This window comes from Sorex fumeus, unplaced genomic scaffold (assembly GCF_029834395.1).
Source record: "Sorex fumeus unplaced genomic scaffold, SorFum_2.1 ptg000035l, whole genome shotgun sequence".
In the NCBI taxonomy this organism is placed as follows: domain Eukaryota; kingdom Metazoa; phylum Chordata; class Mammalia; order Eulipotyphla; family Soricidae; genus Sorex; species Sorex fumeus.
The window spans coordinates 27,411,352-27,424,297 of record NW_026606092.1 but is presented as its reverse complement, the minus strand read 5'-3'; positions in this window follow the sequence as shown (position 1 = coordinate 27,424,297).

Below are 12,946 nucleotides of genomic sequence, written 5' to 3'. Positions count from 1 at the left end.
GGAAAGTGGTGGGCGCTGAGAGGGATCTCCTGGAGGGGTGAAAGCTGGGCTGTGGGGAACCCAGCGAGCTTGGGCGGTCCTGGCCTCCTCGGGTGGGAGGATGGAATAGACTCCTGGGGTGTCGGCGCCCCGGAGGCCCACAGGGATGAACTTGCGGGGAGCTTCCACCCGGCCGCGAGAGACAGAGTAATAAAGATTGGAGAATCCCGCCAGAGCCTCCCAATGGGGAAATCAGGAGAAGAGGTTCCTTCTTCTCTGCTGAGGCTGCAAGGCTGCCGTCCACAAACCTCGCCCTCATGCTAGCAACTCCCTTGGAGAGATCCTTCACTTTTGGCTGTCTCTCTGGGGAACACTCAGAGTGGACAAACAGAAGGGCAATTGGGCAGTCAACTCTTGCAATATTTAGGCTGGATGAGAATTTATATAGGTTGTCGATCAACTCATTGACCAGACGGGAGTTTGAAAGTCCAGAGGGGTGAACTCAGGGATCCAGGGAGGATTGATTCTCTAGGGATGAGGTTGGGGCAACCGCTAAACAGAACATTCAGGGCAAAACTGTTTCCCACATCCCTAAATGCAAAGCTTCCACTTCCCCAAGGAAAACATGTGGAGGCTGGAATTGTGAATGACTGTTGGTTAAAAAAAAAAGACAACCCAAAGCGAAGTTTGGATTGGGATTATACGGCAGAAATGTTTTCTTCTCTCACAATCTTCCATTCCAGAATAGACATGAAGGAGTGTTGGAGTAAAAGGTCGAGGGATACATTTGAAGCACATGGATCTCTATCCCATCACACACCATGCTTTTATCTTTTCTTGCCCAAGGTGAGCCAAGATTATACAGACCAGGAGGGAAGTTATTCTAGAGTATTCTAGGCTCCCAGTATGACTTTGGATATAGGTTCTGTAAGTGTAGGATCTCTCTGAATACAACTCCATTCCCTGTGCAGAGGAAGACAAACCACAGTGGGCCACGCACCCTTCTGAACCAGTCAAGTCAGGGGAGCCTAAGTTGTGGGGTGTGGGGTTCAAGTTTATGGGGCCCTCTGGAATAGGAAGCAACAGCAATGGCTAATTTTTTTTTCTAGTGCTCAGCCTTTGTTATTTCTTGATACAAATAGCAAAGACAATTCTTAAATACAAAGAAAGTCACAACTTGTTTCTCTAAACCTAAAGCTCATTCATCCCTTCTCTACAAAATTCCTCTACCCTACCTCTACAAAAGTTCTCTTTACTAAGATGTGAAGCCCATTATTTTATTCTAAAAGCATCAATGAGACAATGTCCAAATATTGAGGACAGTTTTGAGAGTAGAAGTTTTGATCCACTTCAGGCCCCTGGGATTGTGTTTCATTTATAGACACTCGTTGCAAAACAAGAGGGGCTTCCTGGAAAAGGATCTGGCAAATAGAGCAGAACCCCTTTTTTGGAGAGATGCTGTCAGGAGAGAAAGGAAGACAAACAGCTTTGCACGATACAGTACCTTATATAGATGCTGTTTCTGGGAAGCCTTGGCTATTTCATCTGTAGAGCTAGGAGGTGAAGTTCTTCTTGATTTAGTAGTTTCGAATCCTATTATCACTCGTTTCCTCTCTAAATTAAAAGTGCATATCTTATCTCACTATAAAAATAAAGCAGTACGTGGCTTAATTTTTGGAATATTTCACAATTTGTTCATATTTCTTGGGATATTTTTTAATTTAGGGAAACAAACAAAATTTATAAGTGGGAGCTAAACTGGAGCGTGTTTCCTAGTAGAATCAAATAAATCACAAAGAGGTGTAGTAAGAGATACTTAATTCCCAGCCCAAAGCTAGGAGAAACACCAAACACCTCTTAGACCCTACTGACTGAAGTCTGGTATGACCTGTTTATGAATAGACAAGTTACTTTATTCTTTGAATTTTGTTGTATGTAGTATGGGAAGACAAAGGAAGAAAACAAGTGAGAGAGACAAACATCACAATACATGGACGCACTTAATGGACTCAGTCCATTATAATATTCAGTCTCGACAGGAAACATAAAATAATTAAAGCAAATTGGACAATAAGGAGAAAGTATAGATTTAAGTGCTGACTGGTACAATTGGAGAAAGTATTATTTACTACTGGCCAGTATGAATCATTCATGGAGTGTGAGCTTGCTCAGCTTCTGAGAATAGCCTAGACTAGTCTTCCTAGGAGAAAATGGAGAAGTTATTCCCAAGGAGAGGAATGGCCTGAGCAAAGGCAGAGTAAAGTGGAGGAACTCCCTAAGACATAAGCAAGGGATGGACTGTAAGCAGACCTGGCTGAATAGAGGAAATATGTTCAGCACAGTTGAGAGGAAAGGTAAACTTTGGGCTAAGGTGTAGCATTCTGGGAATGCCAGGACAAACAGCCTAGATTTACATTCAGGAAGGAAATCCTCATAAACTCTGGGGAGAATGAAAGAAAATCCACATAAAGAGACATAAAGATCTTTCTAGTGGTAACAAGCAAGATGAAATTTAGGAGGGCACAGGAGATGATCATGATAGTTGTAAGGAAAGGAACATGGGAAAACTTGGGTCCTAAAACTATGATAAAGCAGTAAACTGTACTTTGAATTTTCTTTTTAAGAAACTAACTAGTTTCTTTTTAGAATCAGACTTGGCTGTGTGCTGACCTTCTCCTGGCTCTGTGCTCACAAATCACTCTTGTGCTCTGGGACCATATTCTGTGCCAGCACATGTAACATAGGTCTTCTGTAAGCAAGGCAATGCCTTAACCTCTGTACTATCTCTCTGGTCCCAAGTAGGAATTTTTTAAAACTTTCATGGCATATTAAGCAATCTTTTAAAATCTTACCATTTTCTTAGAGAAAAATTAACAACTAAAGAACAAAATCATTACTCTCTCTCTCTCTTTCTCTCTCTCTCTTTGCTTTTTGGGTTACACCCGGCGATGCTCAGGGGTTACTCCTGGTTCTACACTCAGGAATTACTCCTGGCGGTGCTCAGAGGACCATATGCGATGCTAGGAATCAAATTCGGGTTGGCCTCGTGCAAGGCAAATGCCTTACCCACTGTGCTATCACTACAGCCCCTACTTTCTTATTTTGTAAGAACGTTTTTACAGTGTGAGGGGAATGAAAACGGTCTTTTGTTACAGAGAAGTATCAGAACGCAGAATCTACCAAATTTTACTGCCATAGGATGTCATCTTAAAAAAGAAATTTAGAATATTTTCAATGCTTTGAGAGCAGAGTAGTCAACTTGTTCTTCATCTGCACCATTAGCACTTTTTTCTTGTGTTTTTGCTCTGCATTAACTTTCTCATCCATTACTCTTCATTAGTATGGTTACCAGAAAGTAGATAGGAAGATAATATGCAGTGTAGCATTTCAGAATTGCCATCGATATTAAACATTCGCTGACTTTCTCACTTTACATTTAAGGAAACGGAAGTTCTAAAGGTTATGTGACTTGCTTCAGGTCATCTGTAGAAATAGGCAAACCTGAAACTTAATTCAGTGCCTTAGATTCTCAGTGCAGTACTATTTCCAATTCATTACTCTGCCTCAGGTATTTTTCAACTAGCCAGGAGTTATAAAGGTTTTCATATAGTGAAAGAATATAGCTTTATCTACTAAGAGTTGTGGGAATGATCTACAGATGCTAAAAGACTCAGGGTCAATCTTATTATTAGGAAAAAAAGGTTTGATTTTACTCAGCCCAAAGTCTTAACCTGGTAATAATTTTAGAAGGTGTAAGGGAAGGAGAATGATTTGGTAAAGGGATTCCAGGCCACTCTCAGGGAGTTGTGATTTTGGAATCAAGATCATGCACCATTTACCCCAAGGATGGAGGAAATTCTCAGGAAGTCATCAACTATTCTTGAATCTCTAGATTCCACATAGATTGTTATCAATTTAAGAAAGTTGATGCTATATTATACTGACATTCAACTCTGATTGCAGAGACTATCATGGAAAACTTTAACACCTGTTAAAGCAGACTTGGTTCTTAATAATGTCTTCCTCCCTCCCTCCCTCCCTCCCTCCCTCCCTCCTTTCCTTCCTTCCTTCCTTCCTTCCTTCCTTCCTTCCTTCCTTCCTGTGTTTTTGGGGCCACATCCAGTGGTGCTCAGGGGTTACTCCTGGCTCTGCACTCTGGGATCAATACATATCAGGACAATATGAAGTTCTGGTATTGAACCCTTGTCTGCCACATGCAAGGTCAGTGCCCTACCTGCTATACTATCTCTTTGGCCTGATACATTTTATCGGGAAGACTTCAACATCAGTTGTGTTTGAGTCCTACTATCCTACCTCCACTTTTTTTCTCTCCTTCCTGCCCTCCCTTTCAATGCACCTATTCTTCTATTTTTCCTTTCCTTCTTCCCAATTATAGCTCCTTTAATTGGTGTTCCCTCAGACATTAATAGGATAATATTGTAGCACTGTAGCACTGTCCTCCCACTGTTCACCTATTTGCTCGTGTGGGCACCAGTAGCGTCTCCATTGTGAGACTTGCTGTTACGGTCTTTGGCATAGCGAATACACCATAGCTTGGCAGGCTATGCCGTGCAGGTGGTATACTCTTGGTAGCTTGCCGGGCTTTCCGAGAGGGATGGAGGAATCGAACCTGGGTTGGCCGTGTGCAAGGCAAAGTCCCTACCCACTGTGCTTTTGTTCCAGTTCCTATTTATAGACTTTCACTAGGAGTTTTTATAAAATAGAACAAGAAATTTTCTTTGTAGATATTTGGGCATGGTTGAGGGAAATAAAAAGTTTTATTATATGAACTCCAGGTTCAATAAAAAATATTGCTCAATAATAGAATTGGTTTTGCCTCACCATCGGCAGCTATAGAATGATCTCTTCACCATCTCATTATATGGATAATAAAAATTTCTACCATATGATTTTTAGTGGTTGATGATATAGCAGCCAAGAATAAAAGCTAGAGAGAAGGAAAGAGAGGCAGGTTAGTGGGCACCATAGGGGTGGGCAATTAAATAGAATGTCATTCAAGACTAACAAGGCAGAAACAAGTTTCTCTCTGAGTGCTGATATTCTATATCTACCAAATTAAACTGACTTTTACAAATTAAACTGATTAAAGGTTTATAAAAATCAGTTTAATTTGGTAGACCTGTGACATCAGCACTTAGGGAGAAGCTTGTTCCTGCCTTTAAACCTTTAATCATCTATGTTTTCCCGTGCTGTGTCAATGTGTAAGTGATTGGTTAGCTAAACAATCACCTTTTTCTACCTGTATGGCAAATATGATGGATGTCATTACTGAGAGATTACTTTTTCCTACTGTGGATGCTGCTTTATATATGAAAAGAACGTAGATGGACAGAGACAATGAAGGTCAGAACAAAATATTTCGCCTAAGTTCTTAGTTTGTCGCACTGCACTGAAGCACTGTCCTCCCGTTGTTCGTTGATATGCTTGAGCGGGCACCAATAACGTCTCCATTGTGAGACTTGTTGTTACTGTTTTTGGCATATCGAATATGTCACTGGTAGCTTGCCAGGCTTTTCCAAACAGGCGGGATACTCCTGGTAGTTTGCCAGGCTCTCCGAGAGGGGTGGAGGAATCGAACCAGCCGCGTGCAAGGCAAACACCCTACCTGCTGTGCTATTGCTCCAGTTCTAGATTCTTGGTTGGTACTTGCATAAATTGGGGTTTAGAGAGAAAATAATGCTCTCAGGGGCATGTAGACACAGAGATCGAGGTGGAAGAGAGTTACAAATTCCAGTGCCACAGACTCTTTTGATCTACTGGGATCACCATGGAGTATGTTGAACTGTGGTGTGCCTGTTATTTTGTCCACAATGATTCAGAAAGGAAAACACATTAACAGGAAAAACACATTAACAGAGCTCTGTTGATAAACAAATGGAACCTTTCCAATTTGTGTGTGCATGCTTACATTTCCAGGAAAAAGATAGAAATCTTGGATATAAAGAGATTAGAGTGAACCCCTGCCTCCCCCTCTGCATATTATTAAGGTATTTTGGGTTGCAGGTGCACAAATAGAACTCAGTCAAGTCCAACAACTACTGCAGAACTATATGTAAATGCTCATCTAGCTGCTGAAACATCTGAAGCCAAGTATCCAATTCAGGACATTGGATCAGCTGTCCTGAGTTTCTAAGACTATTAATGTGGAATGGGAATTACTGCTGAAGAAGGCTTAATGTTACCTTCTGGAGAGCAGAGAAACCTGTCTTCTAGGAGCAGACTTTCATAAGGGCCTGGCTATTTCTAAGCCATTGCCAATATTTTTGTAGAAGACATTTGAATTTGTCTCTAATGTTTTTCACTGATTATTTTTTCAGATGTTCTTCTCTCTCAATAAAGATTTTCCTTGCAGGTGCTTCTTACATTTTCTTGATAGGTTCTTGAGTGACTTTCATCTTTTGCCTCTCATGCTCAAGGTGTCTGATCTGCTTGAACAGCACCTTTATACTGATTACATTTTTTTAAGGGCAGACCTGTATTTACTATATCTGATGAAGTGAGGTAGTAACAGGTGGTAGATGATTTAAATCCCGGGAGTAGCTCTCTTTTCACTTCTTACCTCTAAACGAACAGGAGTTGCTCCTTACGTCCATAGAAACATGTTTATCATAACCGCTTAGAGCACTAGATTTAATTGCACCAAGGCACTTTCTAGAAACCTCAAGCAATTATTATTTAGTTTTTTTACGTTCTAGCCAGGATATCTGTTATTTAAACCTTATATTTTGATCTATAGGTTGTTTTTCAACTGTGTTCATTAGCAGAATGGCTGAGTATTACAAGCTATTGCGTTTTGAGTTCTTTATTTTTTTTCTGAAAAACACAGTTAGGATATTTCACTTTGTAGTCCCTTTGGACCTCAGTATTACCAGTCAAGAGCTGTTTTCATGATTTATTTCAGTCTGTGTCAAATGAATGGTACTTTTCCTGACTTCAAACAGAAATTGTTAGAAAACAAGTGTGCTAATTTTCTACTCAGATAAATTGCAGATTTATATTAAGAGGCAATTGGGATATGGTAAAAAAATTTCTAAGCATCTGGGGCATTTATTTTTTCCTTCCACTGATCAAAAATGAACTTGTCTAATGTTTCCCAGGGAAGACGGATAATGCACCAAGATGCTGTCTCTTTGTTTATTGAAAAGTCATGAGCGCCATCTACTGACGATATATGGCATTGCTTCAGAAAAATTGTGCTTCCAGCCTATTACCATGGCTACTATAATAACTAAGAGCTGAATATTTTAGCTAACTGATGTTGCTTTCTTGGATTATATAATTTTCACATATATATCATTAATTTCCTTTTAAACTGGGGAGTCATTGATTATCTGCTTAGGACTTACCCAAGTTATAAGAAAGTTGTAGGCAGATGCCCTCTGTCCCTTTATGAACTATTTGACTATTGAGAACATAAATCTCATTTACACTTTGCTGAGTATTGTAAATGGATAAATATGAGCTATGTTTTAAAACGAGCTACGTAAATCAATCAATATTTCTATGTCTCCATGTGTACAAACAGAATGACTGCGAAGTTGAAAAAAAATCTGTTAAGTGAATTTATATTCAGTTTTATTTTATATGCATGCGGTTTATGCTTATCAAACTGTTTAGTGCCCAGCATTTTTCCTTTTTAACTATCTTATAAATTATCTGGAGAAGAGAGTTTCACTTTAGTCAGGACTTTAGTTTAAAAAGAGCCTAACAGGAGGGAGTGTAAAACTGAACAATGGTAAGTCGTGCCTGATAACTTGAGAGACAGAGCAATGATTTGCAGGATCTTACTTATTGTAGCAAGATGAATAATGGTCCTATTTAGGACAAATGTCGATAAAGGAATAGCCAAAGGCAGAAGATCATTATTAATTATCAGGAAATAATGAAGAGAAAGCCTTATGTGTTGACATTAACTTTAGGCAAAGTTCCATATTTTAAAGCTGAAGTTAACAGGAACTATATGCAGACATATAGATTTAACTATATAGAGGGGAATAAAATGCTGTCTTAATTTTTGTTCTTAAAATAAAAGATGCTTTCTTTAAGTTTATTGTTTAAGAATTTTTTTATTCAGTTATTTGGCATTATGTCAATTAATGACCATGCATTCTAATTTAAAATTATAATAAAATTGAACATTTTACATATAGGATTATGTTTGTAACTTATTTCGTTATATGCATGTTGTTAAGTAATGTCAGGTATAAATATTTTGATAAAACGTAGAAATACTAAGCAAGTTAAAATCTGTTACTAATTTAAACCATTCTGTTCCAGCAAGAGTATTTTTGAAAATTCTATTTATAGACATAAGCAGGAATCTCACTAATATTTATTTTCAATCATTCCTAAATTGAACATTCTATTTTCTTAACCCCAGGTGCTGTACATATATTATCACATATAATCATTACAACACCCCTGAAAGTTTTGTATCAACCAAAATTTGCAATGTGAAAGCTGAGGAGAGAAGAAATAAGTATTTCACAAGAGGTCACTTAGCTTTATGGGGACAAAATCTATGATTTAGACCCGAAACTTTTGATATTTGTCCTAACAGTTACACAATGTTGTTTTAACTGTACAACTTCTAATTGTACAATTTACACATTGTGTAAAGCCCCAGATCTGTCTAAACTCCTCGTTGTGTATGTGTGATTGTGTGTGTGTGTGTGTGTGTGTGAGAGAGAGAGAGAGAGAGAGAGAGAGAGAGAGAGAGCAGACTGACAGACAGACAGACAGATAGAGAATTTGGCAAAGTGACTGACACACTTTGCTTACATGTATTTGTTTTCATCTTATAACAAGCTTATAAAATCTGAATCATGTTAATAATACTTTTTCAAACAGGAAGGGAATACATTTTAACTTTTTCATTACACTAATAACTGCTCTATTGTGGTAGATTTCTCTGTGAATTTCTTTCAGCTCTGAACTAGATTTCCCAATATTCCTTTCCCTGCTTTGTTTATCTAGGTTCTCTAGTTTTAGCATTTATGGAGATTGCTGGGTGAACATTCATTTTTATATTTCCCTATATAGTTCTGTGTTAGAGTTGGCGGAAGGTCTTAAAGTTGCATGAGATCCAGAAGGCCTAAGGTCTTTGGAAAACATTCCTCTTTAAAAGTAAAATATCAGTTGACTATATTTCTGTCATCTATTTCTTTTATGATACGGTATTGCATTTTTACATTCAGGATACTTAGATTTATTAATTTTATATTAATAAATTAAGGTACTTAATTTAAGATGAATAATATGAACAGCTTATGATTAAGCAATGCAAAATTTATTTCTTTGAAAATTTTATCTATTGATTTATTTGTTTGTTTAAGGGTCACAACCAATGTTCCAGAAGAATCCCCACTACCACTATAAATTTTCCCGCCTCCAGTGTTATCAGGTTCTGTCCAACCATCCAACCTGTCTTCATTTTTTTCTTTTTATTTTTTTTTAATTGAATCACTGTGAGATACAGTTATAAAGCTTTCATATTTGAGTTTTATTCATCCCTCTACCAGTACACATTTTCTACTACCATGTCCCCAGTATCTCCCCCTCACCCCATCCCAACCCTCCCCCTACCTCTATGGCAGACAACTTCCCCCATTCTCTCTCTCTCTCTCCTGGGCATTATAGCTTACAACAACCTGCCTTCTTGGCAGTCATATTTTTAAGTTTAATGATGTTTGGGCTTGCTGTTTATACTGTTTTTGGCTCTGGAATATATATATGCATGTGCGCACACACACACAAACACACACACACACACACACACACACACACACTGTAGCACTGTAGCACTGTCCTCCCGTTGTTCATCGATTTGCTCCAGCGGGCACCAGTAATGTCTCCATTGTGAGACTTGTTATTGATTTTGGCATATCAAATACATCACAGTTAGCTTGCCAGGCTTTGCCATGCGGGCGCAATACTCTCCGTAGTTTGCCAGGCTCTCCAAGAGGGGCGGAAGAACCCGGGGTTGACCCGGGTCAGTTGCATGCAAGGCAAGCGCCCTACCCACTGTGCTATTGCTCCAGCCCCTCCGCCCCATATATATCTATATCTATATACATATGTATATATAAACCTCACCTCTCTACCACCTGTTTTAAATCTGAGACTATTTTATCAAAAGTACTAGGTAAAGGTAAAGGTAAAGGCCCTCCCATTGATCATCAATTTGCTCGAGCGGGCCCAGTAATGTCTCCATTGGAGACTTTGTTGTTACTGTGTTTGGCATATCGAATATGTCACGGGGAGCTTGCCAGGCTCTGCCGTGCGGGCGAGATACTCTCGGTAGCTTGCCGGGCTCTCCGAGAGGGGCGGAGGAATCGAACTCGGGTCGGCCATGTTGGCTGCGTGCAAGGCAAACGCCCTACCGCTGTGCTATCGCTCTAGCCCAGCCCAAAAGTACTACTTCATCTAATTTCTTAAACTACAGACTGCATTTATGTTGTTTTCTCTTTCTACGGGAATGAGAGTACACAATGCACATAACTAATATCCCTAAGTATTAATTAGAGAATATCAACAAAGAACAAATTTGATTCCCTAATAATAAATTGTTAAGACTCCCGATACGACTTCAAATTTAAATATTTGGCCTGGGAATTGATCAAATTTGTGTAGGGACATTTATGTAATTTATCTCCATCATTCTAAATTATCTCTTTTATTATCTTCTCATTTCTTTTCATCTGCTCACTATACCGAACTCTTGGTGAGCACATCAGGTACTTGGGGCTCCCCTATGTTAGATCCTCTGCATAGGGACACATCTTCTGGGGCTTTGCTTATTTCATTCTTCTGATCAAACACTTTATCTCAGCTGTACTGTGTCCTCAAAGGTCCCTTTCTTTCTAAGCGATGTGTGGAGATCAGAAAGAGAGAAAGGATTTTGATCTGATAGTTTAACTTTGATGATAGACTAAGAGAATTCAGGTTAGGAATTTTCAGTGAAAAGTGCAAGGCTTTTGAAGTGAGGTAGGCCTATGTTGAATCCAAGCTCCACCAGTTACCATCTTTGTGACCTTGAGTGAATTATGATGTTTAGATAAAAGCATACATGTTATTTCTAGAACATGAGGAACACGTTGGGCATATTAGTATTTTCCCCCTTTTAAAAAAATAATACTTCCTTAATACTATAGTAATAGGAATTGTTTACTTAACATTTTCTGTATGTCAGAGATAGTATTATGTGATTAATACAAATTTTCTCAATATTCTTTAGAGTATTCTAGCTTTTAGGTATTACTTACAATTTTTCCCCATAAGAACAAGCAGAGATGATTTTTTTTTACACATGAGAAACATTTTTTTTTAAATAAATCACGATGAGATACAGTTATAGACATACATTCATAATTACTTTTCAGCCATACAATGATTGAGCACCCATCCCTCCACCAGTACCAATTCTCCAACACCAATGTTCCCAGTATCCCTCCTGCCACCCCCCACCCAATCCCACCCCTCACCCCTGGCCTCCATGGCAGGCACATTCCCTCTTACTCTCTCTTTCTCTATTTGGGTGTTATGGTTTGCAATACAGATATTAAGTGGCCATCATGTTTGGTCCATAGTCTACTTTCAGCATGCATTTCTCATCCCAAATGACCCCTTCAAGCATCATTTACTTAGTGGTCCCTTCTCTATTCCAGAAGCAGAGATCATTTAAAGAACTTTTTTTTAAAGTGATAAAGTAGTAAAGTTGACGTTTGAATATCTATCTGACTACTTCTAAAACCTGGTCTCTTGTACCATGTACCATGACTTGCTGGCATGTATAGCCTTAGAAATTTTATAAGAGAGGACAAGACAAGAATGGAGAAAATTCAACATCTAGCAAATTCATAAGAGGTTTATTTTACAATTAATGCTTTTTTGCTTTTTTTTAGGGGGATTGGAGCCACCCCTGACAGTGCTCAGGTCTTACTCTCTACTCAGTGCCAGCTCTGCTGGCAGAGCACAGAAGACCACATAGGCTATCAGAAGGCTTTGTGTAAAGAAAATCCCCTATACTCTGCACTATCTTTTCTGTTCCACATCTCATGCATTTTTCACCTGTCCTTCAGAGCCTGCCTTAAGAATTAGAGACTTATGATATGCATTTGCACTTTGTAAAGCATTTTATAGTTTAAGCAAATATATATTTATGCATTCACAGCATTCTGCTGAACTTTTTCTGTCCTGATTCCTTATAGCCAATTAATCAAGAAGCACTGTGAAATCTTTCATAACACTCTCTCTGGTGTTATTTCCATTGACACTTTAAATATGGTCCAACTCTATTAGCAAGAAGTTCATCATTCTAGTTACTATGGAGTTGAAGATTTTAGAAAAGGGCTTGTTTCTTCACAATCAGAGACACTTCCTGCACTTGAGTGCCTGGGCTTTTCTGGGTTCTGTTCCTTTCGATGATCATTGTGGTTTTTGCTTCATAGAGCCAGTTGCAGCTGCTGAACAAACAACCTTATCTGAAAGGTCAGACTCAATGCATTGATTCTTCTCTAGAGCAGGGAATGACTTTTGTTTCTTTCTTTTTTTGGTGGAGAGCATGTTGGGCAACACCTAATGTTGCTCAGGGCTGACTCCTAGTGCTGTGCTCAGGTATCTCTCCTGGCAGTTCTGGAGGGACTATATGTGGTGCTTGGAATGGAATCTGGCTTGGCTGTGTACAAGGTAAAAGTGCTACCACTATCTAATGTTGTAGGATAACACTGTTTTGTCCTTCCTGCATAGCCTCAGGTAGTCTAGGTATATTGGGTTGTTCCCATCACAGTACTCCCATTTCTTTGTGTTTATTTGTAACTTCTTTCTTTGTGCTCTGTTGACTTGTAAATATTGTTTTTCTCTTCTCCTTAAGTCCTTTGCATAGTTTATTCAGAGCAATGTCCTTTCTGTATGGACACAAAAATGCTTTTGTAATGTGACTCTCAGT